This window comes from Macrobrachium rosenbergii, chromosome 4 (assembly GCF_040412425.1).
Source record: "Macrobrachium rosenbergii isolate ZJJX-2024 chromosome 4, ASM4041242v1, whole genome shotgun sequence".
In the NCBI taxonomy this organism is placed as follows: domain Eukaryota; kingdom Metazoa; phylum Arthropoda; class Malacostraca; order Decapoda; family Palaemonidae; genus Macrobrachium; species Macrobrachium rosenbergii.
Window position 1 is genome coordinate 7,190,001 of NC_089744.1, and position 10,385 is coordinate 7,200,385.

The window sequence follows — 10,385 nt, forward strand, 5'->3', positions numbered from 1 at the left end:
ACGCACACACACACACTCATATATATACATATGTATATATATGCATTTATGTGTTTATATATAATATATATATACATGTATATATATACATATATACACACACACACACACACACACACACATACATATATATATATATATATATATATATATATATATATATATATATATATATATATATATAAACACATATCATTAACTAGCAGGCCCTGAATGAGTGTTAAATGTTATTTTAGATCTTGGGATGTAAATACCTTTTGGACGAAGTGGAAGTGGTAAGATGTTAGGTTTGAAGTGATTTTTAAATTCCGTAAGGCGTCCGATGACTGGGTAGCTGCATTCTTCCGATTCTTCATAACATGTCGGTAAAATATGTGGGTTGTAAAGTAGTTGCAGGATTATTAATGTTGCTATAAAGGAAACGATAAGAACATCTTGGTCTCCGGTTAATTACCTACTTTTTCTTTTCTGACCCTCTGCCTGATTTATATAGATCTAGCTTACTAAATAGACACTAGTATTATTTCTACCTTATCGTGAGTTATGCAGCTACACTACAATTATATATTCATCGACATTAACCAAAAATTAAGAGTTAATAGTCACACTTATATGACACTCACGGGATGATATAGAAAAAGATCATAGATTTGTCTGAAATAATTCTGAAAGTGAAAAATAAAAAGAAAGTGTCATAGCATTGCTTTAAAATATTGTAGATGGAAAAAGAGTTAATTGATATCATAGATGGAGTCCAAAACCTCTAGAAATACTAAAAAGTTATAAATAACTGTTGTATAGTAATAATGATATAAGAAAAATTACTAACCAAATGCCTTGAGATAACGATTGGAGGCAAGTCAAGGGTCAGTCATTAACCACTTGGTTGCATCAACCTGTTTCATAATGATGAAATATATTATGTACAGATGAAAAGGCAAGGTACTTAATGTATGAGAATGAATAATTAACGGGATATCGAAAAGGAGCTCTTAGTTCTGTGTCTATTGGTCAGAAAAAAATAGGCAAATAGGGGGTAAGAGATGAAATATGTATATTTTGATCAGCTGAAGACCTCACGAGAGAGAGAGAGAGAGAGAGAGAGAGAGAGAGAGAGAGAGAGAGAGAGAGAGAGAGTTACGTACCTTCTCAGTTACTTGTGGTTAACGCGTGTGACTTATAGTGTGATGACGAATTTTAATATGAAAATTATTGGGAATTATTATTAAGAATAAGAATGGCAATGAATAAAGCTTACCTCTCTCACTTGTGGATCATTATACACTTCTTACTGTGAAAGGTTGCTACCTATCATAAACTTTGCTTTACTATTTATCCAGGCGTATTCTAGCGTTCATTTCCAGCTTTGAGTCTAGTTCAGCTTTAATGTAATTCAAATTTGTCACTAAGCAACACATCATTGATATCTATCACATTTTACCTACATGAGTGACTGTCGTTCATTTATTTCAGTGTTTTGTTATCTTGCTAATGCGAACTCATTGAATGAAAATTGGCATAATACAGGTTAAGGGTTCAACGATTGTATCACATTATAGAAAATTTGAAGATTCATAAGCAACAGGACACGTGATAACCTGAGATCTTTCGTCAAGAATTTGGATTAAATTAAAATGACTAATAAACATTAATAAGTCATAGAAAAATTCAAAGAGAACAAATAAAAATCACAATTAATTTTCTGAATTATGTTGTGAACTGACAAACAGATAGACAGAGATGAATGTACTGTACAGTCACCTTGCTATCGTGTTCATAGTCATGTCATGAGCATACGATTGTAAATGCATATATGTATATATATATATATATATATATATATATATATATATATATATATATATATATATATATATATATATATATATATATATATATATATATATATATATATATATATATATATATATATATATATAATATATATGTGTGTGTATATATATGTATAATATATGTATATATATACATATATATATATATACATACACACACACACACATACACACACACACTCTCGTGTCTATGTATATAAAGAAAAGCCATTGTTCCGTGGAAGGTATCCGCAAAGGTTATCTCAGAATTCCGTCACGTTCCAGTGTCGTTTATATCTATTACGGGTGAGAGGGCATCATGTTTCCCAACGAAAGGCAATTACGAAGAATTGATAGGAATTATAAGAAAAATGGCCTGAATCATCCACCATTTATCCCCTTTTATTCTATGTCCTTCTATTCTTCCTCTCCTTGTCAAAAGACGCACTGGATCTTTATCCAAGAGTATTTTTTATCGTATTTTAATCAACAATGTTATTCTCTTTTCTTACCTCATAGATCTACACTTGCTTTAGACAACTACATGCTTGGCCCTTAGAAGCATCATGCAAATGCCCCGAACACTTACTGTTAGCTATATTAACGAGGTCGGAATGAGTGCCTGTGTCGGCAATGTAAGTAAGAGCTCCATTTTGACTTGGTGTAGCTAGATGTTATTGAAAACAAGTTCTGAGTAGGAATGAAAGTACCATTTCAGAACTCTTAAACTCAAAAACATTTGTATACGGGAGATAGTCGATACGTATATCTGGAGAGCATTTAGAAGAACAATTTCTGCTAAGGTTTTGGGAGTAATGTATATTATTTAGGCAAGTATCGAGGTATATTGCAAACAGTTTAAATTAACCTTTAGTATTGTGAAACCAGTGTACAATGACACAATAGAATGGGAATACATTTTTAATGGAATAATTTTTTTAAAGAGAAAAATGTTCAAAATCAGATATTTTCCCTTTGAATATTTATCTACCGTGTTTGAAATCTATTCGATGAGTAATTGAATTTTCATTAATGGCTCCATATCCAAGGTAAAAAAATTATATTAGAAAGCATCCGATTATATATATATATATATATATATATATATATATATATATATATATATATATATATATATATATATATATATATATCTGTGTGTGAGTGTGTGTGTGTGTGTTTATAACTGAATCACGAAGATATGGAACGTGATGAATGTACAAATAGTAGCAAATGCCACGAAGGAAGATTGAAACAACGGAGTGGTTGCTAGGACCGTGTGTTGAAAGGCCTAGCAACCACTCCGTTGTTTGATTTTCCTTCGTTTGAAATTTACCTTTATATATATATATATATATATATATATATATATATATATATATATATATATATATATATATATATATATATATATATATATATATATATATATATATATATATATATATATATATATATATATATATATATATATATATATATATAAATATATATATATATATATATAAATATATAAGTATGTATGTATGTATATATATATATATATATATATATATATATATATATATATATATATATATATATATATATATATATATATATATTATATATATATATATATATATATATAATATATATATATATATATACATATATATATATTCCATAATTAATTAGCTGATACTTTTACCTTGCCGTTTATCAGCAAATGAAGGAGGATGCAATTGCTTTTACTGTATCTCCCATATCAACAAAAAATAATTCTCAAATGTCCTCCTGATATAAATATATGTTCCTTTCAAGATTTATAAATCAACATTTCCATTGCAACATTCGAAATTCTAAGATAAAAAATAATAAGTCATTTCTACGTAAGATTCATAGGATTCAGACTAGTGTTGAGTATATTCAGTTCATCGTGCATAGGTTGCCAGTCTAGTTTTGGGGGGAAATACTATAATGGAAATTGAATTAAAATTGATAAAAAACTAAAATTAGGATATTTTTTCCTTGAATAGATGTATGGCATAGGTCTAGCGTATACGACCATTAGGCGCTCTCTATTTCATACTCCGTCGCCCTCTAGCGTCTGCACACACAAACATACACACACACACACAGTTCCTTCTAGGCCTATGTATATATGTGTGTGTATGTATATTATATATATAAATGTATATACATATATATGTGTGTGTGCGTGTGTGTGTGTGCGCGCGCGCGCACTTGTGCGTGTACATGTACATATTTTCCGTCAGGCTTGTGGTTCTGCTAGACTTGTGCCGCCTTTCAGTTTCCAAGCAAGTTTTTAGCTATGACGTTGTCTGCTCTGATGGATCCACTTACTACTGGATGGACTAGTGGGCAGCAGACTGGTGCGGTCCATGGACCTAACAGAACTGACTCGTGAGCTGTACCAACAGCCACGGCGTACGTTTTCAACTACAGAGATGTTTTTCTCCGTTTTATATTTTCTGTAAAAAAAAACTTTTGTGCCGGCTTTGTCTGTCCGTCCGCACTTTTTTCCGTCCTCACTTTTTCTGTCCGCCCTCAGATCTTAAAAACTACTGAGGTTAGAGGGCTGCAAATTGGTATGTGAGATCATCCACCCTCCAATCATCAAAAATACCAAATTGCAGCCCTCTAGCCTCAGAAGTTTTTATTTTATTTGGGGTTAAAGTTAGCCATAATCGTCCTACTGGCAACGGTATAGGATAGGCCACCACCGGGCCTTGGTTAAATGGGGCGCGGCTCATATCCTTTTATACCGAAACCACCGAAAGATTAGATCTATTTGTGGTGGCCTTGATTATACGCAGTAGCGGCTGTACAGAAAACTCGATTGCGCCGAAGAAACTTCGTCGCATTTCTTTGCTTGATATTTATTGTTATTTATTTAATATTTATACCTATTTCTTTATTTTCCTTTTGTCTTTTAGTTTCGTTGAACGGTTTCTCAGTTTATTGCTCTGTTTATGTCTTTTATTGCATTTAATTTCGCGTATCTTTTAATGTATCAAAAGAAGCCGAATTGTTTTTTTCTTATGAAGCAGTATCTGTTATGAAGAATGAAGCAGACAAAAGTGAAATAAAACTAATTATATATATATATATATATATATATATATATATATATATATATATATATATATATATATATATATATATATATATATATATATATATATATATATATATATATATATATATATATGGAAATTAAATATGTGCCGTCTTCTAATTTCAGGCCTATCTGACAGCATCCGTGGAAATGAATATAAAGAGAGAGCGCATATGCTGATACCGATATCATTCAACATAATCTTACAGAGGTGATTCGCGCGTCTTCACATTACAGCGTCTTTCATTAACTCATTGACGCAGAGTTGTGTGCCAAAACTCTACTGGGGAAAGAAGTCATTTTCAGTCTCGTTACAAAACGGGACAAGGCATGATTACCGCGGAACTTACAAGGAATCACTAATTAGCTCTATTTGCAAGGCGCCTTTCAGATGAAACGAACGGTAAGAATGTGTTTTTGGCAACAGTCAGGGGGTAATTTGAAAGTTTTCAGCAAAAGGACTTGGCTCTTACCACTGAAGGATAGTTCGTATGGGGGATGTTTATCTCCAAAATAGTTCTTCGTTGGTTGGGTGGGTAGCGCTCTCGGCTAGCACGCTGTTGGCCCAGCGTTCGACTCTCCGACCGGCCAGTGAAGAATTAGAGGAATTTATTTCTGATGATAGAAATTCATTTCTCGTCATAATGTGGCTCGGATTCCACAATAAGCTGTAGGTCGCGGTGCTAGGTAACCAGTTGGTTCTTAGCCACGTAAAATAAATCTAATCCTTCAGGCCAGCCCTAGGAGAGGTGTTAATCAGCTCAGTGGTCTGGTTAAACTAAAATATACTTCTATCTCCAATATGAATTTTTAATGATAAACAAGAAATTGTACAATTTTCCTGTGTGATAAGCGAACCGCAGCGATGTCGGTGTATATGAAATAGATGTAATGTCTAAAACACCTCTGACGACGATTGACTTTTTTTCTTAATTTTGGTCACAGTAACTAAAACACTTAACAAACTGAATATCTTAAAATAGACCGTGTCTTAAAGTAAGTAGTATGGCCAAAAATCAGAGATTTAACAAATGATCCATAGTAATTTTCCGTTTTATGTTATCTCTCAAGGAAAGGCATAAAGTATCATATTGCCTGAATCCAAGAGGAGCTAGTTAAATATCATTATAATAATAGACTGACAAACTGAATACCACAACACTCAAGAAAAATTGTTGTGTGTTAACGGTGAAAAAAAAAAAATATTGCCCAAGACAGTATATTGCGTTGGATAGGCTATTAGCGTTACCGAGAGCTAGATTTACTGCAAGCTTCCATACTGACGAGACCAACGACGCGGCTTCCCTTTTGAAGTGTGGTGTATGCAAAATGCATTTTCCTCGTTAGTCTAATAAGCTTTTATGACGAAGAAGCTCTTGCATGAGCAGAAAACATTAAACGCATCGAAATCTATTCACGCACGTGATAATAAGGAAGAGCGAAAACTTTCTACCGAAGAGGAGGCCGTGGCCGAGTTTCAGATACCGACTTGACCTGACAATGAATGATGAAGAAAATCTGGAACAAATAGCGCTTGTAGGAGAAATATTTTCACGGGCGATTTTTCTTCACGTTTTGACGGATATGCGTTTGTAATCAACTTTTCTACGGCTCATTAATTTTATTATAATTCATAAAACGCTGAAAATAGCATTTTCTCATCCTTTTCGATGTCATGAAAGAGTATGTTTAGATATAAAGTGGAAAAGTCACAGAGTTATTTAAAATTTTCTTTCTCGCGTGCTATTATAACTGGACGATTTTAAAGAATTGGTTTCTATAGCAATTTCTGGTCGTTTGGTGTCATTTTTAAATTGTGGAAATTTCGATACAGTATTATACAGACCAGTCTTATCTGTATAGTACTGTGTACCAGTTTGTTTAGAGAAGAACTTCAGTTCTAGTTCAGAAAAAAAAATGTTACTCAAGAGTTGTGCTTTTATGTTGTATATACACAAGTCAAAACATAAAAGTACATCCATTTTAATTTCAAGATTCATTTTATCTTTTCATGCTTTTAAAGTGGTAACAGTGTTTTTGTTGCTAAAAAAACGCTGTAGAATATTTGTGATTAAAGTATCTTCTAGTCAGGTTACTGATGTTAATACGTGATTGGTCACATAAATCATAAAAATAAATGCATTGTTTGCATTGTAAAACAGCACAAAAATATTTATATTATTTCCATTGTTCGTGCATAAAACTCTTATGCTACACTTATTTATCTATTCTATTTTGTCAGCTATGTAATATCTGATGAACTTCCTCATATCAATTTAATTCTGCCTCTTTTTTTTTCCAGCTCATTTCTTGATTCAAATTTTACTCAGGGCGTTTTGTTTAGCTCATGTCTTCTGCATTTAATTTTTACATTTGATGAACAATAAAATTCATTGCATTTAATTCTTCATTTCGCAGTTATCATGATGACAACTCATAACGCCAAGAGCTTGCACCACTCTGTTTATGTGAGGCGCAGGTCATTTGATCCTCCGTTAATAAAGCGCTCTCAGGTCGTGAATAACCATTGCCTTGTGAACAAACACACACATCGAAACCCAATCCACAGCAAGAGAGCCATTAATACAGGCGTAATTCTCCACCAGTTTCCTGCAATTTCCACCAAAGGAAGACACCTTTGCATCGGCACAAGTGTCTCTTGGCTTCAGTTCCGAGTGGCCTCGGCGGTCGCCCCAGTGAGCCTGAATCTCGGAATTCATACTTTGTTGCCATGTTGGAAGCTGAAGCGAGAGCCTGGTGCTTGGAGTAATGATTCATCGTTTTGTCCATGATAGATGTGATGATGAATCATGGACGAGGAAATTGCTATTTCCATTCCTCCATTATCTTGCAGGCGCTACTGAGGATTGTCTTCCTCGCAATCTCCGCGGTAATCTTATGCCCCCTTTCCCAGCAGACACTCGTGTGTTAGTTTTGGGTAACCGTAATGCTTATGGAAGGAGAAATACGTAAATATTCATGATTTTCATTTAGTTTTAATGGAAACTGCGTGTGTGAAAATTTTAGTCTATATTATTCAATCCAGAGTCATACAGAATCTAGTTTATCTTTGACAGTTGTGTATTAATGTAATCAAAGATACCCAAAGTCTCACTTTACTGGAAAGCAAATATTATTCCTTTGTGATGAAATCATGAATACAAACGAAAGGATAACAAACAGATCACAACTGATTCTAAATCCACTTCCTATGTCGTCCTTTTTTTGTGAATGAAATAAAAAGATTAGCAAATATCTATTAAAGTTATCGGAACCGGTGTAATTTTTGAAAAATCCGTTGTTCAGCTTAATTGTATTTACTCAAAGTATTTACGTAGTACTGTAATTAGTCTTTTTGTATATGCTGCTGTTGACATTAAGGAACTTTCTTTAAGAAAGCCCTCATGCTTGGCAAAATGTATGCCAAAATTAATAGGTGTTTTACAGTTGTTAGCACGATTATTTCAAAATTATAGGTCAAGCAAAAGAAACATCAGAATTACTTATACTTGAGAGCCTCAATATCAAATTGAAAGTCCCTTCGCTTAATCACCAAGCTACGGCTGTTCCACTGTTTATTGCCTAATTTGGTTGTTTATATTTTCGGTTCTCTGGTCTGTATGTTTATATGAATTTTAGTGTGCTTTTTACTCTTGCTCTGAAAGGTTGGTGTTTTTCCCGCAAGTGTGTTGGTGATTTTACCTATTGGTTTTGTTATTCCATTTTTATTGTGTAATTTTAAATTCTCTTCTTTTATGTTTAGTGTATGTGTAATTTATTGCATAGTTTTTAGTGTGTCTGTGATTTTACTTAGTGCCTTATTCATTTTTACATAATTTTAATTTCGTGGTTTTTTAAGTGCAATTTTTAAGTGTATTTCAGTGCATATATTTTCATATATTGCCTAATGTTTCGAAAGCACTCTAATGTCTGAATTTTCATTTATAGATGTCCCTGATGATGTGACAAAAGGTCACGAAACGTAGGATTAAATTACTGCACTTGGAATCTGCTTGTTTTCCTTTTCCTTTAATATATATATATATATATATATATATATATATATATATATATATATATATATATATATATATATATATATATATATATATATGTATGTATGTATATATATATATATATATATATACATATATATATATATATATATATATATATATATATATATATACACATATATATATATATATATATATATATATATATATATATATATATATATATATATATATATATATATATATATATATATATATATATATATATATATATATATATATATATATATATATATATATATATATATATATATATATATATATATATATATATATATGTTTAAAGTGTAACCATGGTACGTTCTCCTGGACTGGATATAAATTGCAATGAAATTATGTTGGGATTTACATTTATTAATATTCTGCTTTATTGATGGATTACATATTGTTATGACGCCGTTTTGTTTTTCTTTAGCTTTTGCCTTTCCGTGTTGGGTTGCTATGATAGTTAATTGAGAGACGAGAGACATTCTGAAGAACAGAGGAGAAAAAGGAGTTCAGGAGCTTTGTTAGTAATCCTATCTCGCGGCAATAAGCTCCTCCTGTAGCCTTGATTACATACATGAGTGTGTATGAGTGTTTTTACATTTTCTAAAAGACGTCGGGATTCCAAAAGTTGTACCCCTCTGATTCTGAGGGAGGGCTTTAGGGTGAACCCCTTAACTGCACGGTCCTGCACCCCGGTCACGAGACCTGGTGGCGTTTGATTACCAATGCAAATGATGGCATGATTCATTGTTGCTTGTGTACTTGCATAGTGACGTGAGGAGAATGCCTTTTACAACGACATAATTCACCCTCCTTTCAGAAGGCTCAACATTTTATTAAACGTGCGTAGAATATTGTGATACTTCATAAATTCCCTCTTGAACAGAATTGCAAAAATGTTTCGTAGTATGACAGGTCTTTAGTCAGGTCATTCCATTAAGTCGACGATTAAAAAAAATCTTCTTTTTCTTCTTCTTTTCAAATCATTTAGGCCAAACTACTTAATCTTCGGACATAATGGAAATTCCATGTCTTCTCATGGGAAGGATAGCGCGATTCATCATGGGGAAATTTTTAAACGAGTTCCTGGAGAAGAAACCCTAAGGGTGCCTTTTGTAACACAATGATCATATTTCACTGAGTGACTGTAGCCTCTTGAAGCATATTTATCAATATAAATGCTAAATTATTTACTAGTTCGTACTGTTGAAAGAAATATTTATCAATAGTGTATCGGTGCTGCTTTTAGCTTACGATGTTCATTTTAATTTAGATATGATGGTCAGTTAGGGTGATAATAACTTTAAAATATAGACTTAAACTTGCATCATGTGTAGTTCGGAAGTGTGATATATATTATCATTATTA

General features: G+C 32.3%; 1 long non-coding RNA gene across 1 annotated transcript in view; it reads left to right on the forward strand.

The window, feature by feature from the left end:
- Window positions 1-8,805, forward strand: part of LOC136838294 (uncharacterized) — a 252,169-nt gene extending 243,364 nt beyond the window's left edge. The window contains exons 3-4 of the long non-coding RNA XR_010852925.1: window positions 5,080-5,356; window positions 7,372-8,805. This is a non-coding gene — a long non-coding RNA (uncharacterized lncRNA). The remainder of the gene's footprint in view (window positions 1-5,079; window positions 5,357-7,371) is intronic.
- The last annotated feature ends 1,580 nt before the right edge of the window (window positions 8,806-10,385 follow it).